General features: G+C 44.2%; 1 long non-coding RNA gene across 1 annotated transcript in view; it reads right to left on the minus strand.

Annotated features, from left to right (window-relative positions):
• LOC147747295 (uncharacterized) overlaps positions 1–27,903 on the minus strand; it is a 1,579,242-nt gene that overhangs the window by 1,324,605 nt on the left and 226,734 nt on the right. The window lies entirely within an intron of this gene.

Genomic DNA, 27,903 nt, shown 5'->3' on the forward strand with positions numbered 1-27,903 from the left:
GAATGTGTGTATATATATGTGTTGAAAAAGAGAAAAAGAAAAGAGAATTCATTTTCTTTGAAAAAGATATGGTTTACTAAACTAAATATGCAAAGCAACCTTTGAGCGTTTTTCTTGATTTATTGAATTTGTTGGATTGCACTTAGATGAATGAGTGTAAAATATAACTCAAGATTGATTTAATTCTTATGAGATTAATTTCATCAAGGAAAGATAATTAATAGTATCTGTCCTGCTACAAATACTGACAACTACACCATAGGCATAATTTTTCATTATTTAATGTTCTCTCCAGCCCAGCAGTGTTGCTGAATTGGAGAGAACTTTTACTGCGCATGATGGTTTGGCCGGCCTGAAACTACTTGCAAAACTGTCATCTGCAGTGAAGGGAGTGCACATACCACTCCCCTCAGTGCATGTCGTTACTGTGGCCCCGCCCCCAAGATTCAGGAATGGATAATAAAATGGGTTTTAAACCTGTTTTATTATCTTTTTATTTTTTATGATTCGGAGGGGGCTGGCAGGTATGAGACACTCCTCCGCCAAAGCAGAAAAGCAGCCCCTGCCGCTGTGCAATATAAATCCTGGGGAAGAAGCCTCACTTGGTGCTCACCACCTTTTCTCACTAAGGACAATTTAATGTGAAAGAAGAAATGCAGTCTCAAATTATGCCTTGGTATACGTATTCCACAATCAACCATTTCCAAACCTCCAAACAAACTCCCTAATGCGATAGTCAACTATGAGCCTCATCCATAAACCAAAAAGGCTTCAGCCAGCATCACATTACTGTTGTTATGATAGTTTATTCATAGTGGAATTGCTGGGAATTAAAAGAGACTTTTTTAAAGAATTTGAGTGACCCACCAATTTTTACGAACACAGTTCTAGGGTAAGGCTAGATTTGAAAATTGGATGCAATCATATTTCTCCTATTTATGATTTTACAAAAACGCATTGGTAAAGTGATAGCACCGACAAAGCAGTTTCCATAGCAGTCTATGAATAGCATATTTTTCTCTGTATGCTTGAGTTACTATAGCAACATCCTAGTAATACTTTATTTAACAGTACAATACCACACTAGTCAGGGAAATGTGATATACAAGAAGAGTGGGATGCTTACTTATTATCTGTGACCAACATACATAATTTAAAGTTCATCTGGTAGTTTAAGGATATTGGGATTAGGGCAGTACCATCAGGTGAACTTTGTCACTAAATGGCATAAATATCAAAACTCAAAAATGCTAGGAGTCTCGCACATGCTTAGTTGGAAGTGCCCATTATGCACTGATTGAGCACTAAAAATGTGAACTACATCAAAGAGGTGTTAAACCATGAAACGTGATGTGCTAGGGAAATTAAATCATAGATATGCCTGACAGGTATTGTTTATATTTTCATTAACAGGCACTACTGATGGGTTGGTGGGGGTACATTGATCACACCAGTAAACTATAATGAGCTAATGTGTGTAGACGTAACTTCAAATTCCAAAGACAAAAGGCAATGTCTCTGCCTATTAGATGCATTTTATTTATACACCTAAAAATTGCTTCTGGATCTTAAGGAACCATGGGGCATATTATAAAGCCCATTATCGCCGTTTTAGCGGCAGTTTCCTGCCTCAAAAGCTACGATAATTTTATTGCAGTTCTTGATAATATGCCCCCATTTTATTAATTGAGAGCTACTAGGAACAAAGGCCACCATGTGCGTATGCAAGGCGGTAGTTCAGGAGAAAAACAACAATAAATATATTCATGCAAAGAGGGGCGAATCAATAGAATCTGATTCAACAGTAGTGAACGAGAAGAAAATATACATTCATTAAAAAAGTCTGACATGGCGCATTAGAAACGATGAAACAGGGGGCGTGGCTTGGCGCCCGGCGAGGTCGGAAGCGCAGATGTGAGCGCTCCCGGTCGCTTGGGGTTTTCGCCACCTTCGGCACCGTACCTGCACCTGCAAGACGACTTTTCCATGTTCGGAAACTGAAGCGGACGGAGAGCTTCCATTTGGGGACCCTTTCGAGCGCCGGAATGCCCGTTTTTGGTGTTTTTGCGGCGGACGCGGCTGAGTAAAAGTCGCGCCCGCCATTTTGTTTTTTTTTCTTCCTCTCAGCGCGGACTGCGGCGCTCACGCTTCAGAACATTGCGACTCTGCCACGGAGCCCTGCACAACGCTATGTCTTTCAAATGAGGTATTTCCTGCTCCTGCACTTCCTCACTACAAACGTATGCCATATGCTGCCTATTAACGAATTTTAGTGAGTTTAACTCGCTTCTGTGTTGCATGGGCGGCCATTTTGAGTAAATGGACTTCTATCTCCTCAGATACTCTGCAGGTGCATTCAGACAACGTTAATTTTATGCCAATATGCGCTGCTTTGTCTCCTGCTCGCACTTCTAACAGTATTTACTATTTGAAGCAGCTTTGAGCAAGGTTTTTCTTCGCTTTCCTTCAATTGCTTCCCTTGCACTCATGATGTTTTCCCCTTGACGGACTTCCCTTGCTCTACAAAGTGCCATTTCTTTCTATCCCATCACCAGGGCGGCTCTCAGCTCTCGGCATCATTCTCTTAACTCCTTCAATTAAAGAATTGGTCGCTGCTTCACCTACTCTCCTCACCTCAGAGCATACCTGCATCCTGCGCAGTTTTTCATTTAGAAGCTTCACCGCATATTCTTCATTGCCTCTGGTCTCGTACTGGATAATATTGTTCTTCATCTTTATGGAAAAAAAGGCACTCTCTCGCACCTCCAAGCCTCCACGACGTGTCTTCATTAAAAACTCTAAAGTCTTTTCAGCGTTGGCGCACCTCGAGGCCTCCCAGGAGTTTCTCACTCAAATGTCGCAGTCCAACACGGAGCGGCCCATCCAACCTCCAGGGAAGGTCACGTCAAAACGCCTCAAAAAGGATCCTCCATCGCCAACGGGGTCCACATCGGCTGTTTCCATGGAGCTGTTATTGGAAGAAATTCGAGCCCTCAGGCCCTTCATGGAGGAAACTAATTCTAAATTGCAGGTTCTAACTGACAATTGGTCTCAGATGGATGCCAGAGTAACCACAGTAGAACATTCCTTAACCGCTTTACAAGAGTCATCCTCCAAAGTAACACACATGCAATCTCAAGTTTCGTCTCTTCAAAAGCAGGTCGAGGAGTTGGAGAATCGTAATAGGCGCAATAATCTCCGCCTTTACGGCCTGGCGGAAAATTCTGAGGGGAATGATCCCATCGCCTTCTTCAAATCGTTTCTACCCAAACTTCTCCATCTACCTGAGGACACCACGCTTAACATCCAGCGTGCACACTGGTTGGGTCGCCTTCCTTCTACTTCCTCTCCTTCCTCACGACCAAGGGGTGTCATCATGTACTTCTTAGAATATACTGACCTCCTCAAAGTTATTTCAGCAGCCCGTGCCTCATCTCGCTTACAATGGTCTGGTTCCAATCTTTTCTTTGCGCAGGATTACGCAAAAGCTACAGCTACTCGCCGCAAGGCCTTTTTGGACATGCGACCAGAACTTCGTGCCATTGGAGCCAGATACGGTCTTTTTCATCCTTGCCTATTAAGAGTAACCTACAACAACAAAACTACGACATATGAAGATCCTATTCGCCTACGGAGCTTTTTGAATGCAACTCAAGCCTCCGGCATGGACTTCTCCAGCTCCTCGTCAGCCTTTCCGCCATGATTCCGGCGTGATGAAGCATTGAAGTTTCATTCACTCTGCATGCTTGTTGTGCCTTGTTGATTGTATTTTTGTTTGTCTCTGCCACGTTTTTCGGCAGCTTTTGTTCTAATGTTCTCTTGCTCTTCCTCTCACATTGCTTTCCTTTATCCTTGTTCGTTAGTTAATACTGTTCATTGCCGTATATTTACGTGCCTTTTTGTCACTCTTTATTGTTGAATTCTCCCCTTCTCTCCTTTGTCTCATTCATTATTGTTTTTTCTCCCTTTTCCTTGCAGGTTTTACGATATATATGGCGTCATTCCCCCGACCTGTTGGTTCGTTTGCACTGGACGCTTGCCTCCTCTGCCTGGCGCTCCCCCCTCATTCATCTTCTCGCGTACCCCTCCCCTGGTGATCAACCCTCCCCATCTTTACCCTCCGTAAGTATGTTTTCCCTATCTTCCCGGTTCCTCGCCTCCCTCCTTGTATCTTTTTCACTTCTATGTTCCCCGATTTTTTATGTTTTACAGGTGTCTCTCTCTCTTGGTTTTCGAATACTCTTCTATTACTGTCTTCCGCCTATCAATCTAACTACTTCTTGGACTACCTTATCCTTTTCACTACACAACTCGCTTCTACATTCCTTTCCTTCACTCTTTTTCTTCCTTACTCATCCTTTCATTCTTTATTATACTACGCTGATTTTCACCGACTCCCTTATTCTTCTTGGCTTTTTATGCTTTTCTTACTCATCTGGGTCCCTTTCGACTTTTCTTATCTTCTTCTGCTTTTCTTCTTTTTCTTCCCTCTTTTTTGATATGAAATGTCTCTTAAAATAATCACCTGGAATGTTAAGGGGATCAACTCGCCTATCAAACGACAACGAATTCTGTCTCATCTTTCGCGTTTAAATGTGGACATTGCTTTTTTGCAAGAAACCCATTTGTCTGCTGAAGAATCTGTTAAGTTGAAAAGAAGCTGGGTGGGTGATGTTTATTTTTCCCCTGGGGATGGCAAACGCAATGGAGTTGCTATTTTATGTCACAAAGCTCTCTCTCCTTCTATGATTGCTCAAGAGTCAGATACTGAAGGCCGATGGACTTACGTTAAACTCTCTATTAAGAATGTTCCAATTTCTCTTCTAAATGTTTATGCCCCTACCACTGGCGATCCCACTTTTTGGCATTCATTTTCCCAGCACGTCACCAGATTCATTGATGATAATTTCATTTTAGCGGGAGACTGCAATCAGCCCTTAGATCCCTTTTTAGACAGAAACTCCAAAGCACATTTCATTCCTAACAAACCTCACAAATTCTTCTCCCAAACCATTTCCCAACATAAACTCACTGATGCTTGGCGTCTTTGTAATCCACGTCTCCAAGAATTTACCTTCTACTCCCCATGTCATCATTCCCAATCTCGAATCGATTACATTTTTGTTACCCACAACATTGCCCAGACTCTCTCTTACGCAGAAATAGGTCCAATCTTACTTTCTGACCATGCCCCTACATTAGTTCAATTGGACCTTTTGCCCAAATCAACAGGCCCTAAATGCTGGCGTTTCAACAATTCTCTTCTCCTGGACCCCAAATTTACTATCGCCTTCACCTCCTTCTCCCATGAATTCTTTGCCCTAAATGATAACTCTCTTGTTCCCAAGCATACTATTTGGGATGCTTTTAAAGCGGCAGCGAGGGACTTTATCATTGGCTTTGTTGCTAAAAAACGTAGAGCTGCTCGAGAAGCTACTAGAACCATCCTTCTAGATATTAAGAAATTGGAGCATTCTTATTTCACCTCCCGCTCACAACAAACCCTAACCGCCCTTATCAACGCTAAGATGAAATTTAACAAAAAATCTACAGATGATGCATCATTGTATTTATTAAAGTCTAGTGCCAAGTTTTATGGGGGCAAAAACAAAGCTGGCAAAATCCTGGCTAATTATCTGAAGGTGAAACACAACAAACTAAACATTGAATCTGTCTACGATACTGACTTGAACCTTAAACACACAGACGCAGACATTCTCACTACATTCTCCACTTTCTATGAGACCTTATATTCTTCTGAAACTCACCCATCTTCCCAATCACTGGACACATTTTTTTCCACTATACAAAAACCATCACACTTTCCACTTGACCTTTCTCAATTAGAACACGAGATATCCCAACAAGAATTACTTAAAGCACTTCAAACACTCCAAAAAGACAAAGCCCCTGGGCCTGACGGCTTCACAGTTGAATTCTTTCTCCACTTTTCAAAGCTTCTTATACCCAGACTCCACTCTCTTATCGGCACTTTCCTCTCCTTGGGTTCTTCCTCGGGCTCCTTCTCAGACGCCCATATCTGCCTCATACCCAAGGAGGGGAAGGATCCTCAATATTGCAAAAATTACAGGCCGATTTCTCTGGTCAATATTGATTACAAAATTTTCGCAAAATCTCTTGCAGTACGACTCGACCTTCTCCTCCCAGACTTATTGGGTGAAGAACAGTCCGGCTTTGTCAAAGGCCGATTTATCACTGACAACACCAGACTCCTATTTAACATTCTCTCTAAATCCCGCCCTTTACCTCACCCTCTGGCGGCCATTGCTTTGGACGCTGAAAAAGCGTTTGATAGGGTTGAGTGGACTTACTTGTTTCATACCCTCCAATGGTTCGGTTTTGGTCCTCTTTTCACATCTTTAATTTCACTGCTTTACTCTAACCCACGCGCAGCGGTTTGCGCCAATGGTCAAATTTCTTCATTTTTTGATTTAAAAAGAGGCGTTCGTCAAGGATGTGCCCTATCCCCCTTTCTTTTTAACTTGGCTTTGGAACCCTTCCTCTCCAAGCTTCGTCAAAACCCCTCCATTCAGGGTTACCAATTATCAGATTCCCACATCAAATTAGCGGCTTATGCGGATGACATTCTGTTATTTGTCTCTAACCCCTCTCTCTCCATTCCTGCTTTTCTTACCGAAGTCCATGCCTACTCCCGAATCTCTGGTTATAAACTTAATAATGACAAATGCGAGATCCTCCCATTAACCAAATTTACATTTAAACCTGATTTCGCCGCCTCCAACTTCACATGGAAACCTTCCCACATCAAGTACCTTGGAATGCATGTTGCCCCCACCATCCCGGATACCGTTTCCCTGTGCATGTCCAAATGTATTCAAAAATTGACAGATCTCACGTCCAAATGGCATCCTCTTTACCTCTCCTGGTGGGGCCGCCTAGACACTATAAAAATGATGCTATCTCCCATTGTCTTATACACGCTTTCTAATATTCCGGTCCCCATCCCATCCAAATTTTTTAAACAGATTAACTCTATTCTAGTCTCCTTTCTCTGGAACAAAAAGAAAACGCGAATGTCCTTGACGCGCTTGATTCGCCCTAAATCAGAGGGTGGGGTTAACTTCCCTGATTTCCCAGCCTATCACAAGGCGTTCCAATTGAGACAAGCCTCTTTTTGGCTCCAAGATCCTGATACCCCATGTCCATTATGGGCCAAACTCGAACGCCTTCTTCTATCTCCCTTCTCTTTTTCCGAATACCTTTCCTTCTCTCGCAAACCCGCATCTGTTTCTACTCCGATTCATAAGTTTACCACGAAAAATACTCCTCTCTTCCTCTCCTTCACCCCCCACCACTATTGCCGATTTCCTATCCTCCCCCATATGGCATAATACTTCCTTACTCATCCGAGACAGACCCTTTTTCTGGAAATCTTGGCATTCTCGAGGTCTGCAATGGATTTCCCAACTTTTTTCTAACTCCTCTTTCTTCTCTTTTCATGAACTTCGCATCCTTTATGACTTGCCCGCCTCCTCTGCACGTCAATATCAATCCCTTAAAGACACGGTTTTACTGCAATACGGTCTCCTCACTCAACCCAACCCTTCTTCTCCTCCTTCCACTCTCACCTCCTCACTCCACTTCTTCTTACGCACTGCACCAAGAGCTACCGCTATTTATAAATACCTTCACGCCAGCGAGACTCCAAGACCTAAATCCAAAATCGAGGAGTCCTGGGAGCATGATTTGTCTATCTCTTGGTCAGTTCCCTTCTGGGACAAAATCTGGACCAAACTCCGCAAATCTTCAAGGGCAGCAACACTCACTCAGACTTTATTTTTTATTTATAACAGACTCCTCTTCACACCTTCTGACCTGCACAAACGCTTTCCTAATACTCCTCACACATGCTGGTCTTGCTCATCTCCACAAGCTGATTTACTCCACATGTTATTTTCATGTCCTTGCGTTCGTAGTTTTTGGTTGCAGGTTTGGGCTCAAATTAATGTGATTTTCCACACTTCTATCCCTTTTTCCCACACACATATTTTTATGGGTAGCCTTTCCCCTTGCTGGGATGATGTTGACTTGAAACCCCAAATTGTTGACCTTTTACTTGCTGCTGCTTTCCAACAATTAACAGTTAACTGGAAGGATTTTTCCAAAATTTCTTTTAAAGCATGGTGGTTTAATGTGTGTCATAACCATAGGCTCGATACCACTCATGTTTTCCCGGCATGTTTGGCTGTCAAACGCATGGACTTATGGACTCCAGTTACGCTTTATTTGGACTCTTGCAGTAAACGTTTGTTTCATCCTCTACCTTCACAAGAGGTTCCCAAGCCCCCTTAATCGCCCGATACATTCCATTTCTCCTTCAATGTATTATTTTCTCAAATTTTCTCAATATTTTTATGATTGCCATATTTTATGTTCATGTATTTTTCCTATATCTCTTCTTCATTTATCAATTTGCACCCAGATTTCTTTTTTATTGCTTAAAAGTCTTTAAATTTGTATCCCATTGTATTCTGTTTTGACACCTGATTTTCTCATTTTGTTATTATCAATAAAATTCTTTTGAACTTAAGAAACGATGAAACAAGGAAAAAGATGGACACCCACAAAGGAGTGTCAAGAAATAGCCAGAATATTAGCCTGGATCTAGCAGTCCTTATCACATTTTATGCTTCTCTTTTTTTATACTTCCTTAAGTGGCCTTCATGCACAAAAAATGAAAACAATTGAAATTACTCATTTCTAAATCAAATTCAACATGAGTGTAAGCAGGGGTTTGCTTGTTTTTTCATTCCACAGACAACCTAAAGAAGTTTTCATGTAAAGAAAACAGCCCCCACGATTCTAAAGACAATGGAAAATTACTATTGTACTAGGTATAGGCTGCCTTTGTTGTAGGGCAAAACTAAACCAATAACTTTGAAGTTATCTGTCTTAACAGGTGTGAAACTGCAAAAGACCACTTTAAGGCCTTTTCTGCATGTACGTATGAATGTATGTATGTATATATGCATGCACATTTGTGAAGGACTTTGAATATCAGAATTATTGTTACAAAGTAGCAGTATGCTGGAGCCAACTCTCAAAAGAGAGGGGGGGTACAAGCAGTGCTGGAATGCGATAACAGGAGAGGGCACAATGAGGTGGGAGGGGTAGGACAAGGACCAAACAGGGGACGTGCTGAGAGACTTAGGGGCACATTCCATCCACCGATAACCCCTCAAAACTCACGCTAAATCCAGTTAGAGGCAGTTTTTTAAAACCAGAAAATAGCTGGTCTTAAAATTGGTGCAAACACTTGGGGCCTCATTTCAGAGGTTTTGGTGCTGGACAGTGCTGCAAGGAATGTTGCTCCGCTGCCTTGTGACAAAACAAAAGGGCAGGAATGCGCACTATCAATAAGATAGGGTGCACTCCTGGGCCTCATTCATGAAAAGTGTTGAATTGCTGCAACAAAACAGCGTTGCAACACTTTTCACTGTGCCCTTCTTGTGACACCTTTGATGCACCATATTCACTGTACCGCGCTCCATGGGGCAATTAATTACAGTTACCTCTGAAATCCTGAAGTATCTGTCAGCGCTAAAGTCATGCATTGCTGCAGTTGTGTCACAAGCATGACGCAGCTCCGGCAATGCATGGGGCCGGCCAATCCCTATGGCACTGCATCACCCTTAAGCTGCCATGAGGCAGCCGTACGTTTCTGATGCAGTGGCGTCCTAGAATTGTTGCAGTGAAACCTGATTAATTTCACTGCACCACTCCTATGAGGCTTTGTTGCGTAAGAACGCCCACCCTGTATACATCATACCTAACACAAGTATAATGTGGCACCTGGCTTCACAAGGTCATGCATATGCCTAGATGTGTCACTTTGAAAATACAGCGCAACATGGTGCAAAAGAAATGCTGGAGGTGGGTACAAAAAAATGACGCAACTATGACTTAAAACTGTCGGAAGGGGCTCATGAATGAGCCCGCTTGTATTTTTCCCCAACATTGACACACAATGGCTGCCATGCGCCAATGCAGACACCCTTGCGCCATGGTGTTGCAGAGTTGATTCATGTTGTGCAGGAAGGGACACCTACCTGCACAAAACCTATCAATCCAGGGTATTTCCTTTTCCTCTGTGTGGTGTGCGTTGACAGCAAATTTGAAGGTTGTGAGAACTTCAGGGGTAATGTTGTGGCTCCATCTCTTCTCGAGACGTCTGCAGGTGGGTCTGGACTAGTGGAGGGTGGGAGTGAACCAGATGGCCTTCTTGGAGTGCTGGTTGCCTGGTCTTTTCTTGAGGGGTGCCAGGGTGTCAGCGCAGTTGGAGATCCATCGGTGGAGGTTGCGCGCTGCGGTGTTGGCATATGTAAGTGTTGGCGGAATGGTGGTGCTGAGGGAGTTGACAAGAAGTTCTTTAGTGGCCTTGATCCAGCTGCAACCAGGGCGGGTGATGATGGCGGTGGTGTTGGGTGGGCGAGGTGATGATACGATGATGTATACAATGATGGTCGGTCTTCGGAGTTCTGTGGTGTGGCTGTAGTTGAAGTTCCAGCTGGCGGAGAAGACAGGTTTGAGTATATCTCCAGCTATGTGGGTTGGTGCGGTGATTAATAATGCCAGTGCTCCGGATGTTGAGTTAGCCGTCCCCCGAGGTTACAAAATATATAGAAGAGATAGAGTTTTGGGAAGAGGGGGGGTCTGGCAATCATCCTGAAAGACTCTTGGACCCTTCAAGTTGAGCCCTCGGAAGAATTAGGAGTTGGGGAAGTGATGAACTTTTCCCTGGTCCTCTCTCCTCATCTTACTTTGGGGGGTACGTTAATCTATCGGCCTCCAGGACCGGCAGGATCGTTTCTGGTAGCACTGATTGAGTCTATGGTACCTCGAGCTCTGAGATTCCCGCATTTCTTATTGCTGGGTGATTTTAATATTCATGCTGAGGTAGCGGATCTCCCGGAATGTAAAGCTCTGTGTGATTTCTTCGACCTGGCACATCTCTCCCAATAGCTCTCTTTACCTACGCACTCGGGGGGTCACACTTTGGATGTGATTTGTTCAAACTTTCCCCTCCAGGTGGAAGCCCCTCAAGTTTTGACGTGGTCGGATCATCAGCTGATCAGATTTGCGTGGTCAGCTCGGAAAACTACCACTAGGGGGGCCAAAACCGTCTGTGCCAAGAAAATTAACATAGAGACTTTGGGTGCCACCCTGAATGAGTGTAGGCTCGTGTTCGGCACTGATCTTGCCAAAGCGGTGTTCAACTTTAGAGAATGGGTGGTAGAGGGGGTGACTGCGTCATCTAAAGGTGGGAGCAGTGGTAGAGTTCGCCCCACCCCTTCTAAACCTTGGTTCTCCCCTGAGCTGCGCATTCATAAGCTGGCCTGTAAAAAGTTAGAACGGGCCTGGCGCCAAACCTATTGCCCCCTAGCTAAGGCTGCTTTACGGGTGGAGCAGAGAATCTACTATGCCAGCATTAAAACAGCTAAGGGCGAATATTTTGCCAACCGGATTGAAAGAGCTAACAATAGCAGGCGCGAGATCTTTGTGATTGTTAATAGTTTTCTTTCACCCTGTGCTGAGCAGCGGACGGTTCCAGCTTCAGGGGCATGGTGTGAGAGCCTGTCGTGTTTTTTGAGCAAAAAATTGCTGCTATTCAGTCCAGTTTTAGCTCCAGCAACCTTTCGGATTGCATTCCCCACCTCTCCCCTCCTCTAGGGTGTTCATCTTCCAGGATGGTGGAGCTCGCTCCTCCCACAGCTACTGACACACTGGCTGTGATTAAATCCTTGAAATCAGGATCTCCATCTGATCTGTGTCCAGCGAGGGTGTTGGCATGTGTAGCTGATGTGGTGGTACAGGAAGTAATGCATATCGTCGGCCTTTCATTTAAATCAGCCATAGTGCCTGCTGAGTGGAAACAGGCTAAGCTTCTGCCCTTGCTGAAAAAGGCTGGAGCTGACCCTGCTGTGCTGGCCAATTACCGGCCTATTTCTTTGCTCCCGGCTATGGCAAAAATTGGTGAGAAATTGGCTTTTCGCAGCTTAACGAGTTTGTGGAATCATCTGGGGCTCTTCACCCGGCTCAATCAGGGTTCCGTGCTGCTCACAGCACAGAGTCTGCTCTGGTGGAGATCTCTGTGGCGGTTAGGGAGTGTCTGGACTGTGGCGGTAGAGCGGCTCTAATTTTATTGGACCTCTCTGCCGCGTTCGACACGGTGCCTCACCAACGCCTTCTCGCTCGGCTTGCTGATATTGGGGTCTCCGGCCTTGCCCTGGGCTGGCTGAGCTCCTTTCTCTCGTCTAGATCCCAGCAGGTCTGTCTCCCTCCTTTTCATCCTTGGCCAAGCCTCTCACGACTGGGGTCCCTCAGGGCTCCACTTCGAGCCCTCTGCTTTTTAATGTTTATTTGACCCCCCCTGATAGAGCTAGCCGAACAACTGGGGGCCAAAATTATCGCCTATGCCGATGACACGCAGCTGTTGTTCACCTGGCCCAGCGCTGTCTTAGACACAGAGCGGATTCAGACCTGTCTATCCTCAGTTTTCAATTGGTTAGCTTCCGCACAATTGAAGTGCAATGAGGATAAGACTGAAATTCTGCTCTACGGTCAATTCCCCCCTAACTTCAGAGAATCACTTTGGCCGGTTGGTTTCCCGATGCCCTGTTCAGTTAATGTCCTCGCTAAGAACTTGGGGGTCTGGTTTGGGGAAGACCTCCGGTTTGAGGGGCATATCAAGAAGCTGACTGGAGGCTGCTTCGGGACTCTTAAGGCGCTTAGGAAGTTTTTCCATTATCTTCCTGCCTCAGCAAGAGAGTCAGTAGCGAGAGCTCTAATTCTCTCGCGGCTCGACTATGCCAACGCTCTGCTGAGTGGCTCCCCGGCTTACATGGTGAGGCGTCTCCAGGTGATCCAAAACGCGACCGCCAGACTGCTGGGTAATATTTCCAGCGAGGTTAGCATAAGGAATCACCTGCAGAGTCTGCACTGGTTGCCAGTACCTCAGAGGATTATTTTTAAAATGTTGACACTGGCTCATAAAGCTATCAATGGGCAAGGACCCGCCTACTTGATGAAACGATTTAGTCGCTACTCTCCCAATCGATCCCTGCGCTCTGCCGCTCAACATCTGCTGCAGGTTCCTCGCTTCCGGCGTACCCGGCTGGGAGGGCAATCAGTGGCGGTGAAGGCCGCTTCGGCCTGGAATGAGCTTCCTCTATCCCTGCGAGCTACCTTGAATTTTGGCTCTTTTAAAAAAGCGCTGAAAACCCATTTGTTTCGGCTGGCCTTCTAGCTTTCTCTTCTTTGTAGTGTTGGCTGTCTAATCTGTTCCTTCATCTTCGCGCCAGGATACTCCGGCAGTAATTGAGCGCGTTACAAAACAGTATAACATAACAGCATAACATAACATTAGCTACTTGAGTCCAATGTTGCCAAGGTTCCCCAGGAGGCGGGTGGTATTCTGGATCACTAGGGTTGTCCAGGTTGAACTTGAGGTCTCTAAGTACGATGTAGTCAGTGGATGGAAGAGCCTGGTGTGCAATGAGGTCTACAATAGCATCGGGGAATGGGGGTTCATGACCTGGGTGGTCTGTAGAAGAGGGTGCTGCGGAGGGTGGTGTTGGAGGTGGTTTGGATCTGGAAGTGGAGGTGTTCCATGTTAGCCGTTCGGTCATCAGAATGCGTGGTCAGTCGGAGTGTGATTTTGTAGACAATGGCAGTGCCTCCTCCTAGACCGTCAGGGTGGTCCTGGTGGGTGATTTTGTAGCCGTCCGGGATGGCAATGGCAATGTCCGGTCTGGTTTCAATGGAGAAGGCAATGTCTGAAGAGGTGGCATCAAGAAGGTCCCAGATTTCTGTGGTGTATGTGTAGAGGGACTACACATTGAAAAGGATGCAGTTGAGACAGTTGGGTGCACTGTCGTTTGGGTGGCAAGAGGCGCTGGTGTGCTGATGTGGCAGGAGTAGTATTTTTAGTGTCAGCAGGGTGCAAGGGTATCTTTCGTTGATGCTAGATGGCAGGCGACATGATGGCCAGAGTTGCGGGAGAGAAGGGAGAAGGTGTTGTAACAGTGGAGTGCCTGAGAGTCAGGGTCCCTGGTTTTGGGCACAGTACAGGGCAGACGGACACAGACGGGCTTGCCATTGGCACACCAGTGGCACACCCGCTGTGCATTGCCGCACAGGGTTCGCCATTAAGTAGTGTTTCAGGGGGGCTGGACAGCTAGGAGGCGGGAAACGTGGGAAAGGACAGTAAATGGAGCTGGACGCAGGGGATTTCAGTGGCAGCAAGGGAGAGGATAGAGAAAAGGGTACTGTAAAAAGACAAAGGAAAAACAAAGCCAAACAAAGCAAACATTAAAAAAAGGCAAAGCCAGAAAAGCAATAGAGTAGAGCAGAAAGATGAACAGGAACAGCAGAAAATTGGGACAGGAGGGCAGTAAATCTGCAGAGCAGTAACGCTCTACCATTGGACCATCAGGGATGAGGCGCAGGCAGGAGCTTGCGGTTGGCGGAGAGACTCGAACACCCAACGTCTAGGTCAGAGGAACCAGCAGCAGCAGATGGGGACATCAGCAGCAGGAACCAGACCAGATTCTGTGTTCCCCTGTGAGTAACGGAGGATCAAGCTGCATGCCCAAGGGCCTGGGCGAGAACCAGCCCCCTTGCCCCCCTGCCCCTGGCACCCACTGCCACCAATGGCCAATCCCAGTGACCTGAGTCAGTTAGTGGTGTCCCGCACCAGTCTTTTGCAGTGCCCTGAGTGATGTAGGTCAGCCGTAGTGCAAGGAATGCTCAGGACACGGTGTGTGTCACCCGCAGGCGCTGGGCCTGTGCCCGACACTCCCCTGGTCCTCCTCAGCGACGCGTCCCACCTTCTACTTACCTGGATATTGACACTGGAGCTCAATGCGGTGCACTCTGTGACTCAGCCAGCAGGATCTTCAGCCAGGCAGTTTTTCACAAGCCTGGATACAGCAGTCGCCGCCAAGTCTGCTGGGGAACCTCCTGATGCAGGTGATGCAACAGGGCCCCCTTAGGCGAGAAGTTGCAGCACACTCGCCGCACAAGTTTGGCCCAGCTCAGGGGCCTCACCCTCTACAGTGTCCAGACAGCATAACATCCTATGGCCTGGGATGCAGAGAGGCACGGCACACCATTGGTAATCTCCTCATGCACCCTAGTGTAATGGTGGCACCTGGTATGCGATACAGACCTCCCTACGTTGCTGCGCAGGAGCGCCTCTACCATTCACAGCTCAAAAGGGCACCAGGTGGTCTTCTCATACAGGTTAGCAACATGTCTCCATGCAACCTGACAGACTTCTGCACCAGGTAAGGGCGATAACCGATGTCTCAATGTCTACTGCCATGGCCCAGCAACTCCACAGTACCTCTGGCTCCCCCTCTGGGTCACAGACACAGGCCCAGCAAGGCCTCTGGGCCCCGGGGACTGTCCCCGCTTTCATGGTTTTGGTTGCCATGGTATTGCAATGAGGGCACTATGAAAAGTGATGCATCACTGTTTTTTCCCAGTGATGTGCCTCATTTCATAACTGTAGCTCTGAATCTGCATTTCTTCTTCTCCTGGGACTCTGGCTGGTCATCTAGTTTTTGGGGGTCAGGGGGTTGTTGATCTGTGCTGCACTTGGTCCTTGCTGCTGTATTCTCCAGTCTGATGGTTTTATTTCCTATTTTTCATTGGAGGTGGACTTATAGGCTATTTTTGTCTCTTGGGCTGACTAATGTGACTTTTGTTGCCGCTAATGGGCCTTTTGTCACTTTCCTCTCGCTAACGTCAAAATTGTTATTGCCTTGACGCTAGTGTTAGCAGCAGTTTTCACCGCGGCCAGCTGTTACTATTACCATGTAGCGATGTATTGTTGATAGGCTGTGTTAAGAAAACTATTGCTAACTAACACTAACGCTAGTTAGGGGCAGTTCTTGTAAATATACCCCTTAGTGAGTACCATACTGCGATTCACCACATCTTGCCCCTCATCCACCTCTCTCACTCATAATTCAGTACCCCTATAGGGCAAAAAGCTGAGAAAATACAATACACAAGGGCATGCATTGGTGGATCTTTTGACAAAAACCCAAAATGGAATGAATGGTGGAAGATGCTTGGCCAGCCACACAGAAATTCTGCAAACGACTTTGACACAACTGACGCCTTGCTTGAGACTAGTAGCAGATGTTCACAAGAATAATATTGGTAAGGAGTTTGTACAAGAAGGAAAAAAACACTTCTATTCAAGGGTATTTTATTTTTTATTTATTTTTTATTTTAAAGTTTTATAGAGCGCGAACCAGACTCGTGAGGATATCAGAGCGCTTTACAGAATTTAGAGTTTGATCAGTGCAGGATATCCAATTGCACCAAACTTTTGCTGGGGGCCTAACGGTTCATATGGACCAGCCAACACTTCACGGGCCCATCAGTCCTTCAAGGGGCCCCCATTTAGCCCAAGAGCAATGAATATCCATGAGATATGGCAGACTAATTGGCTCTTCTTGTCGTTCTGCAAGGGGCCCATCATTTTGTGTTACAGCACTGGAACTTTGTACAAATATGTGAGAGTAATGGACTGGGACTTCCAAAGGGTACCATTTAAAAGCAGAGACTGAGCGTTGAATGAAACTACCATAAGAGTGGGACCAGGAAACAAATCACGCATCTCTAACACGGATATTTTTATTAAACAGTCCGAGGCATATTAAAAAATCAGCTCGCAATGGATTCGTTGTTTGAAACAGTTTTGTCACTTTTGAGCATTCAACCAGTGATTATTTGTTAAATCACGTTGGTGTCTAAATGCAATGCAACTGTCGAACTTGTTTAATCCTTGACACCGATGCTACATCGCTAAATATAAATGTATCACATTCAGTAGAATATTGTGGGGAGACAATCTATTGATTTCCTTGCAATGCAGTTGCTTACAACGGGGTCAAGGCAAAGGCTACTGCTATCACTAATAACAACTAACTTTTCAGTGGTAGAGGAGAAGCACATTCAGTTGCTGAACTTTTAACTCCCCGTGGAGGCTGGCAATAACAATAGTTAGTTCCTCTTACCCCCCCACCATCCCCCGCCTTCACCCAATTACCTTTACCCGTCGGCTCGTCCTATATGTCAAGTAGGGATAAATACCTTCAATTATTGTTGCTGTAAACTCAGTGAAACTACACTATGGTTAGCACAATTTAACAAATGTGTATTGTTAATTACCTTTTCTGAGATAAGAGCCATTAAAAGGTTCTTTCACTTTGACTACATCAACTAGATTCAGGACAGGACAAACTAACCTACAGAGATACAGCCACCAGTGTTCTGCACTAAGAGACAGAAAAAGATCCAAATACACCTTCATAAACTGATGCCAATGCAACATAGCCTACCCAGCTGTCTCCTAAGTCCCCATTTGTGGATAAAGTGGTGGTGACCAAGGGTCTGTTATGGTAATCAGAGGTACCCCCACCTTAGTGAAGCAGCATAGCATGGCATGGGTTTTCAAGTAACCAGTGGCCTAGTAGAGGTAAAGAGCGCCGGGGTGTCAATCCTTTCCTGGGAGGGTCAGCGAGAGTCACAGAAACCCTTGCCGTGATCTCTCCACGTTTCAAGGATTCCTTTAGAAAGCAATATTATATGCAATACCTGTAAATGCCCTTGGGGATACTGGTGCCTGCAAAACCTTAGTTGAGGCAAGAACAGTATCTACGTGAGCATTACTCTTGTCTCCAACATCTCCAATGATCTAAGTTATAGATTAATCCTTGACAAAGGTTGCCTAACGTGTCTGAGATGTTGCCCAGAAAAGAGAAGAGCTACTTTAAGTAACACTCTTGCTGTAGCACTCTTCCTAAGCAATGGTTTGCCTCATGCTGCTTTAGAAGTGTTGGCAATAAAGGCCAACAGAGTGGCTCAGGAGTGGCTTGAGGTCCCCAACAATGAGAGCGAGCAGTAGCAAAGGCAAAAAGGCAGGCTAGAAATGCAATGGAAATCCCTAATCAATACGCCAGCTGCCTACACTCTCAGAAAAAGAACCAGAAGTGTAGCCTAAGGCCTCACCTCTACCTGTGAGGTATGTCTGGGCTGACACTGTATGTATGCATCTTTTTACATGGTCAAAGTCAAGGTTAACCTCAATAATGATAGCGTACTGGCAACTGGTGTGTCGAGAGCCACGGAAGGTGGTGGTGCTTATTGACTGAATACGCGGATAAGCAGTCAGCGGATGCTTGAGCTAGAAATATTTTTTAAGCACAAAAGGTGGGAATGGCTCGGAGGGTCTATGAATAAAGGCACAGGTAACCAAGAGAGTAAAGTATCTGGGTTGTACTGTATATCTAAACATACTGGGTGTACAGAATATCTGGGCATATAGGTTTTGGCCTAACGGCTAGGGCGGTCTACCTCCAATCTGGGGAACTGGGTTCGAGTCTCGGTAATGAAGCTGAACATCCTGTGATTCTGGGTAAATCACTTAATCTCCCCGTGCCTAACAATAATGAATGTGTCCTCATGTAATGCAACTGGTGCTATGTAAAGCGCTCTGATACCCGATTTGGGTCAAGTTTGTGCTATATAAAACTATGTAAAATAAAAAATGAACAAAAATAGTTTACTTAGATGAAAGTCAACTCTACAGTGAGGTGATGAACTCTGTACTTTGATCAACGCGATAGTTAGTCCTGCCTAAATGTTTTAGAACATCGATGCCTGGAAACAGTCGCTAACATCGCTATCTCCTATTACCTACTTTTGTAGATATTCGCGCTAAACGCAAATATCTCCAAAAGCTAACACCTGCCCTGAGCAGTTCTTAGCCATGTTATCCAATGGGAGGTGGATAACATGCCTAAGAGCATTAGCTCGGTAATGCATGAAAATCTTTGACTTTTCAGCAATATTCATGCATTGCAGCCGTTTTTTATCACATTTGCGATAAACCTTGGTAATACCAAGGTTTATCTGCGATAAAAATCGGCGAAGTTTGGCGATATTTTATTATCGCTAACCAAGCAATAGCGATAATTATCGCTATTGCTTGGTAATATGTCCCTAGGTCTTCCTGACCTTACAAAGCAATTATATTTTTTCCTAATTCAACTTCTATTCACGCCTTAAAACCCCAGTGTCATGATTGATCTTTGGTGTTATATCCATAAGTGCTGATTCCCTAGTTGATTAGTGGATACCTTTAAATTGTGGTGCAATACAGGCTCGCCTAGTAATTAGAAATGTCACACAAAGGTTTAGATCAGGAGTTGGGCAGCAAAAATACTGAGTGAGCAGTTTTTTATGCAGTATAGCTCTTATATAAACTTAAAAAACACACTTGGTTTGAGGTGGTGTCTTTACTGTTTAGCAAATTAATGAACAATGTCTGGACTACATGGAAGAAGCATGATTAGGTAAATGATACGTATATCATATATGTACATACTATTCAGGCAAATGGAAAATGTACTACTTTAGCTGTACGCCTTTACATTTTGAAAACTGAAAGTCACAAAGAGAAATTGAATCAATGTAACCTCGTTAGAAATGTGTGCTGCCTGTGGTACAGAAAGATAAAAGCAAACAGCACCATCAATATTTAATTTGTCATACTGCTCCATAATATAATAATATAATATCCCATATCTCTCTCATTACGTTGTAAGATTACAACAGTCCATAAAAAAGAAAAATGCTTCCATTAAAACCCTTCATGTGGAGAATAAATACATTTTAGAACAAGAAATTGAATGGAATACAACTCTCAATGCCGCAAAATGATGCATGCCTCGTATTTTGCCTGCAAGTCAACATTTATTGTAAATGTATTTAATATGCTTTTTATTCTTAAGCAAAGGCTTCCATCTACTAACCTATGCTATTATCAATTTTCCTCTCAGAAAGGAATTTCTACTGCATTGGGCATGGGTGTCTATTTAGAAAACACATGAATTTGCTGTGAATTCCCCATAATAATCGACGCCATGTTCACTAGCTGTTGCCAACTTGTTTGCCTATGGTAAACATCAGCCGCACAGGCCACTTTGCATAGGAGGTATATAGCCTCATTCTTATGCTTGGCATCACAAACCGATGATAATTAATTAAACAGGTTCAGGGTCTTGATGGTACTTTATTGTTACTTTATTTAAGTGCTTCAGCAGTCTTCTCAGGAGGAGTATTTTCAGAGTTTCTGTTACTTGTATTCCGTTTGATATGTGTATGAAGAAAACCTATAAAAACTCCATGTAATGGGGGGTGAGCTCTTTGCAAATGAGGAAAACCCCTCATGGAATATCACATGTTGCTTATTTTGCTCAATATATGTGGCCAGACATCAAGTAGAGTTGTCCTTTTGTCCACACAAGGCTTGTCGAGCAGTAGGTACTGAAATATCATCTGGGTTGCCTTCGGTGAGCAGATAAAAATGTGTCATGGAGGTTGGGTCTTTCCGCAGTGCAGACGGGAGGTGAAGTCTCACACTGAGGGGCATATTATCAAGGACGGGTGTTAAAATTATCGCAGTTTTATTGGCAGGAAACTGATGAAAAAACGGCGATAATGGACTTGAGAATACGCCCTTGTTAATTCCCGTAGAAGCCCATGTTAACAAGGGCGTATTATCAAGTCCATTATCGCCGTTTTATCAGCAGTTTCCTGCCGATAAAACAGCGATAATTTTAACACCGGTCCTTGATATTATGCCCCTTTGTCCTCCTCGGAAAACTTGTCGACTCTTGCAAACGTTTGGTGCTAGAGAGTCCAACGTACAGAATATCCTGGTGTGTTACCATTTGCTCTATATGGAGGATGTCCCATTCAAGCAGACCTTTCATATATTGCAGGACTGGTTTAAATATTCTGACCCTTTTCTGATTCCGTAGTACACAAATAACACATTTAGGGGTTCAAAGTGAGTCCTGCAAAAAAAAGGGCCATATTATCAAGAAAGGACGATACATTATCGCTCCTTTTATCGGCAGGAAACTGCAGCTAAAGCGGCGATATTGGGCTTGATAATATGCCCTTGTGAATTCCCATAGAAGCCCAGGTTCTGGTGTTAACCTGGGCTTCTTTGGGAATTCACAAGGGCATATTATAAAAAAATTGATACTTGTATAGCGCACTACTCACCCGCAAGGGTTTCAAGGCGCTTGTACGAATACCGCTGTGGAACCCATCCTGGTTTTCCCTGTGAGGCATCCACTCCTGGGCACCCCCAAGGTGGAGGCCAGGTATCCTTAGCATTGTGGGGGCCGTTGTGGAGATTAAGCAAGCTATTGCCCAGAGTTGCAGAGTGGGACTCTATGATTGGAATAGGCACCGAGGCGAGAATTATCAGGTCCGTGGAATTATGAGCCCAAGACCCACCGAGGCGGGGAATTGAACCCTGGTTCCGGGCTAGACCTCTGCATCAGGGTCTGCCGCTCTAATCATTGAGCCACACTTCTCCACTCCATAATACCAAGCCCATTATCGCAGCTTTACTGGCAGTTTCCTACCGATTAAAGCGGCGATAATGTATCACCCTTTCTTGATAATATGGCCCAAAATGTTCAAAAGGTGATGCAACGGCTCACCCGCGATTTGCTATAATGCGGGGTGCAGTATTTCGCAGGTGTGCTATTACGCCATTCCTTTTTAGGCACCTCAAAATGGGTGAATAACATGATAAGTGCAAGTATTTTCACCCCTTTCCAGGTGTGTAAGATCTGAATACATGCTGTTTACACGCAAGACTTTAGTGTGATTTTACCAGACACATTTTTAACGAGCAAAGAGTGAGATCTGTAGTATTTGTTGCAAACTTTGTAATCCTGAATCAGTCACTAGCTCCCCCTTGCTCCACTTTTGGGAGTTTCGCTCGGGTGTAGGAAGGGGTGGTCCAAGGGGTGGGTCATAAGACTCTTCATATCTATTACTGTTAATTAAAAAATGGCTCCTCAAATATTTAGCTAGAAAATGTTCATTATTTCATCTTTTAATATTAGGAATTATATACATGAGGTAATGGGGCACAGTGAGGTAGGAGCCCATTATTTTTCATAAAATCATGCCAAGTGCTGCTAACACTAAATATCTACTGAAACTTTGCCAGAAAGGCAATTAGATGCTCTTGTGTGTGTTGACCTTCAGGGACATAAGTGGTCACCTGTATGGATCCTCATAAGTGCATTTCACGGACCCTAGTCTCAATGTGTACATCATTCATCCTCTAGGAGAGGTTTTACAGAACAAGATGGGTGCAGTTTAAATGCATGAAAATGGTAAAAGAGCACAGCACGCTCAGTATTACCTGAAGATCTTTATCTGAAATGGTTTTATGTAAATATTACATATTATACTAAAGACTCAAGACTGGAGTACAAAAAAAATATTCTCATCCCACCTTGAGAAATGCTAGCACTGTAACTGGAAACATTTATCATCTATTAAGTAATGAAAAGTGTTTTTCGCTCTGGATTGAATTTTAATACATTTAGATACATTAAGCACTGCTCTTTTTTACGCACCTGGCAGCAAAAATCTCTTTCACGATGACAGTGCTAAAGCGCCTTGTCATGGTGCAAATGTGTACTAATGCAAGCAGGGTTGAGCTGCAGATGTTACCGTATAAATTGTAAAAGTAGAGCACCATGCATCATGCTGAGATGTTTCTTGCTGACCGCATCACTGCTGCCACAGGTCACTTCAGATTTGACTGGAATTTTGAATGCAGGCAGTAGAAATATAAATCTTCCTTGGAGAAAAATTTAATGCTTGCAAAGTGGAAGAGAATAAAATTGAATCTCGATTTTTCATTAACGCAGGATCATTACTCAACACAATGCGAGAAGGCTGCCGTAAACCTGGATGTGTTCCTACGCAGGACTAATCTGTTATAGGGATTGACATATAGTGTGTGTATGAAGACGGCCTTTATAGGAGATGGAAAACAGGCAGAGCAAGGAAGTTGGCAGTGGGAAAGCAGCTGAGAAATATTCTCTGTAGGTTATCTAGTCTTGTGAATAATGCGTCCTGTACATCACAGGTGCTGTTGGTAAATTTAGGAGCCCCTAGTCCGCATAACTGAGAAGTAGATGTTAGTTTATTTTCCTTCAGAATACTAGACTATCTAAGCTCGTGGACGTGTAATGAATTGAACAGATGTCGAAGCTCTAAGTCTTTAGGGTTGGTACTATCACCCCAACAGTAACTATCTTGTCACAGGATACAGGAGGGTTAAGCAAGAAATTCGGCGACCATAATGAACAAAAGAGACATCTATATTTTTTTAAGAAACATTGACCTTGTCCCGCATTTTAAACGTGAATATCAAAACTTAAGCACTGAAGAAATCAATGTCTCTAAAGATAGGCCAGTGTGATAGCTGTTACTGCGGATCAATATTGATTTAAACTCTGCTGCCCCAGACTTCGTGACATTTTACACCGTGAGCTGCATCTTGTAACTGGACTGGCTGTCGATATGTTCAATATTTATAATAGAGGTGGTAAGAAAGTCGATGGTACTTACTATCCTTGGTAAATGGCTTGCAAGTCGCCACCAAAAAGGAGCAAGGCATTCCCAAAGAGGTTTTCGATAGCTGATGATGTCAGTGTAGAATGTGACTCTTTGTCTAAACTTGTATAAATATTCACGGAAGAACGTTAGACCTGGCCATTTTCGCAGGGTTATCCCCAAACCTTTAGTCTTCTTCCACCTATTTTTCTGACCTTTTTGTTGGTTTTAGGACTCTGGGCATTTTATTACTGCAAAAAAGTGCCAAAGTGTATGTGCTCTCTCTTCTAAACATGGTATGATTGGTTTACATGGTATGATTGGTTTGACATATTTGATTACTTATACGTCCCTAGTTAAGTGGTAAATGCTATTAGTGGGCCAACAGCACTGATTGTGCCACCCACAGAAGTAGCCTTTCAAACATGTCTCAGTCCTGCCATTGCAGGGCAAGTGTGCACAGTTTACTGTCACTTTAACTTGGCATTGAAACTACCTGTCTTTAGGAACATCGCGACTATTTTTGTATCCATTGAAACTACTTGCCAAGCCCTAAACTAACTTTTAATTACATATAGGTCCAAGGTCGTCCTGAGTAAGTAAAAGGTGTAGGACATGTGTCTTTAGTTTGTGGCATGCCCTGCTAGGGACAAACAGCTTATTTGGTTTTGCACTGCTGTGAGGCCTACTCCTCTCAAAGGCTAGCATTGGGAATTCCCTTATATGTCATTAAGTAGTAATTCCTGTTCTGAAAGGAGTGGTGATGCCATGTTTGGTATGTTTGTATTAGTAGTGATACATCCTGCTTACTGGTGTAGTTGAATTTTACTCCACTTTGCTAGAAATGGCACTTTTAGAAAGTAGGCTTTTCTCTGTGCTTAAGATTCTTTGTACTTTGCAACTGACTCCAATTCAAGTGTAGGGCTGGGTGACAGCTACACTTGATGCATACTTTCCAGACAGCTACACACAGGAATGGTTGGGTTTGAGAGTGATTACATATGCATTCATCTGCATACCGAGGGGGTCCCTGGCCTGGGAGATGGCATTCATACTTTACATTTGTATAGGTTGTGACCTGGCCTCACACAAGAGACCCTTTTACCCCCTACTGACATTTAGTGCCAAGGCAGACTTGAATGGGATTGTTGTGCATTTCAAACAGTTCCTTTGAAGTCACCCCTTCATCAATGACATTTCTGAGTATAAGTACAGAGGCTTTTTTTAAAACTTTTGATCGGGATCTGAACCTCTGTTTAAAGGACTGCTAGGCTGCTTAAAGGCCTCATCTGGACTGCTTTTCTACTTGTTGCCCTGCTGCATGCTAACTTCTGTGCTGCTTAAAGGACTCATCTGGTCTGCTTTCCTGCTTGTTGCCCTGCTGCCTGCTGCTTCCTGACTCTGACCAGACACTAGATGGGACTTTTAACTAGACACTGCTGACTCTACAATCTTCACATTGCCCGAGGTCTGCTATGTTGCCAGGAGAAACCACAATTGTTAGTAAGCTGGCTCATGAGCTAGCTTGTTGCTTGCTACCTCCTTTTGTGCCCGTCATCAAGTGTTTTCAAAGAAGTCTCAACACGTGGTGAGCACTGGTGACTGCCCCTTGTGTGTTACAGTCAGCGCAGTGTGGGCGCTGTCCTTTGTTGTTTGTGGATTCAAAAAGGTGCTGATTGAGCACTACTGTGTTTTCTTTATAGCATGTGTTGCGCGCTTGCTTTTGGGCCCAGGGTTCAGCATGTGTTGCTTTCCTTTCCCATCGCTGCACTCTCCAGCAAGGGAGAGGCAGCGCAGCAGCGAGGTAAACCCCAGGGAGGGGCCTTTGTGGCCTGGAGAGCTCTGCTGGTGGGCATGGCCTCACTGCCTGAGATAACACATCAGCATTGTTTTCGCTGGAGCCTCAGGGGGAGGAAACTTCTCCAGCCATCGCGGGGGGACCGCACCACTACCTTTCCACAGGTATTACTTCGCTAAGGATCTGCTTGTGTGGTTTTGAAGCCTGAGCTGCACTACTTGCTTCCAGGTATATCTGCTCTTTCTTTCCTCTGTGGTACGCCAGGTATTGCTTTGTTGAAGTTGGGCAGCTCGGGGTAACAAAGGAAGCCACACTGTGGTTGGCATCTGCACTGTGTGCTTGAGGGCAGCTGCACCTGCCTTCTCTGATTGCGGGGGCACCCATCAAAGTCTCTCTGCTACAGTGGGTGAGTGCCCCACCTTTACCCCCCGTGGGGCCGTATCTGGAGATACTGATTCCTTGATTGTGCCTGACGGGGTGAGTTCTTGACGGAGGCCCTTGCTCAGGAACTCATTGCATTTGGAGACCCTCACCAGTAATTTCCAGTGTTTCAAGCCTGAGGAAGTCCAGTAGTTTATCCTGATGGATATTGTTGATTCGGGATAGAAATCCCAGTACATTACCATAAACCACCACCACTAGGAGTTCAGGCTGCCTGTACGCTACTGTTTGGGTGCTAAATCACACCTATCCAACCAGGCTCAACCAAATGACAGTAACCCCGCTAATAGGAGTGTAGGGGCTACTGTGCCTACTGGGGCATATTAATGATATTTATTGATTAATGTACTATGGGTGGTATATGGTGATTCATGTGTTTTCTTGCTCAGACTAAACGGTTGCATGTCCTGCCATAAATATTCACTGATGTTGTAATGTATGTCATTTTGAATCCTGCATTGTCAGGATAACCAGTACTTTCTCAGTAACGGCATATTATACACAGTACTTATGTCATTTTGCTCTGTGTTATGTATAATATCCCATATGTACTTTTATATAATCATAAGTGGAGTCTCTTTTGTGGTGTGTTCATTGTGTTTCTGTGAAAGTGCATTGTGCAAATGCTTTACACATCTTCTCTGATGCCTGACTGCTCTGCACCAATCTACCAGAGGGTGAGTGCAGGTTAGCTTTGGTGTGTAACTTACTTGCCCTAACAACAGTAATGGGTTCTGCCTGGCTTAGGTGCATACCCTAACCAACCAGAAACCCAATTTCTAACAAACATCTGTCCTGGTTTATTCTATTTCCAAATATCCCAGCACTGAAGAAGAGTTTCCCGCATATCTTGCCAAGTGATTGCTTCATTCTGCTGAAACCTCACCTAACTATTGCACAGAACATTTTAATAGTTATATTGTGTATGTTCTTATTAAACTTGAGCACTGGCTCTAGATTTATATCACAATGGTTGAAACGTAGCAGGGAACTGTCCATTTTCCCTTAAATCATTACAGGGCTGCTTATTTGTTGTCTTACCATTTACAAGGTTTTTCCATCTTTAGCTCCTCTTGAATAAAGTATATCAAATAATCACAAGAAGTGATATTGGTCAAACATCAGTCATTCCATGGAAGGATAGTTCAGGTGTTGGGTAAAAGTTGTATAACCCTCAGTTTTTTCTGTGAATAAAGCATGCTGGTAGTATGGCAAGTAGTGCATACTTTAAAATGTATTCCCTTGCATTAGTTTATTTGAGGTCAAGTGGGAAGTCCAGGAGTCATTCATCTGTTTAGAAGAGCATATAGTGTCCCTATTAAACATAAAATTATAGGCATGGATGGAATTTCAATTACTGTAATCAGTGTAATTTCAGTAATTTTGCATTAATCTTTTACGTGGAATTACCAACAATAATATGATTATGCCCTTCATGTGATTACAAGTAATTTGGGGGAAAAATCCTAAAGCAGGAGCCTATTTAGTGAGCATGAGCGCTAGTGGTTTCTTGTGCTGCTGTTTTTGTTCTGTTGCATTTAGCCCTATTTTGTTAACGCAAAATGCTTCCTTGCACCCATATTGTATGCAAGGGTGCATTTTGCGCTAGGAAACTGGGAGTAAATTGGGGGGAAATTCTACCCCAAGTGCACATCTATCATGCGTGAGTGCCTGCTTGTTCTCATTATTCATGTTCTGTAGCCTTTAGCAATATTTCATCACACAAAATGCATCCTACTATCCATTTTGGGTGAAAAGGGGCATTTTTTGCACTAAGGAAATAGTAATAAATGCAGAATTTCTCTTCTTTGTTGCAGGAGTCAGGAATCTGGATCTTCTTTCGTCCAGAAGGGTATTTTTCACTTGTAGTCTTCACATGTCTAGAAATATTCTGAGGAAGTGGTGGTGAGGTGGCAGTTTTATTCTGTGCACTAGCTAACAACAGGTTATGTTATGTCATAGCAATTTGTACAGTGCACTAATCAGCCATGAGGTTATCCAAGAGCTGGAGCAGGGGTGTAGGCGTTTGGTTCCCATAGTTTATTTCAAAGAGCCAGATTTCAGCTTCATGCAGACCTCCGAAAGTGCCTGATATGCTGTTGGAGGTCGTTCCATGTTCTTAGTGTGATGTAGGAGAAAGAGTGACTTCCTGCTGCCTGAGT

The sequence above is a fragment of the Lissotriton vulgaris genome, chromosome 1_1 (assembly GCF_964263255.1).
Source record: "Lissotriton vulgaris chromosome 1_1, aLisVul1.2, whole genome shotgun sequence".
NCBI classification, from domain to species: domain Eukaryota; kingdom Metazoa; phylum Chordata; class Amphibia; order Caudata; family Salamandridae; genus Lissotriton; species Lissotriton vulgaris.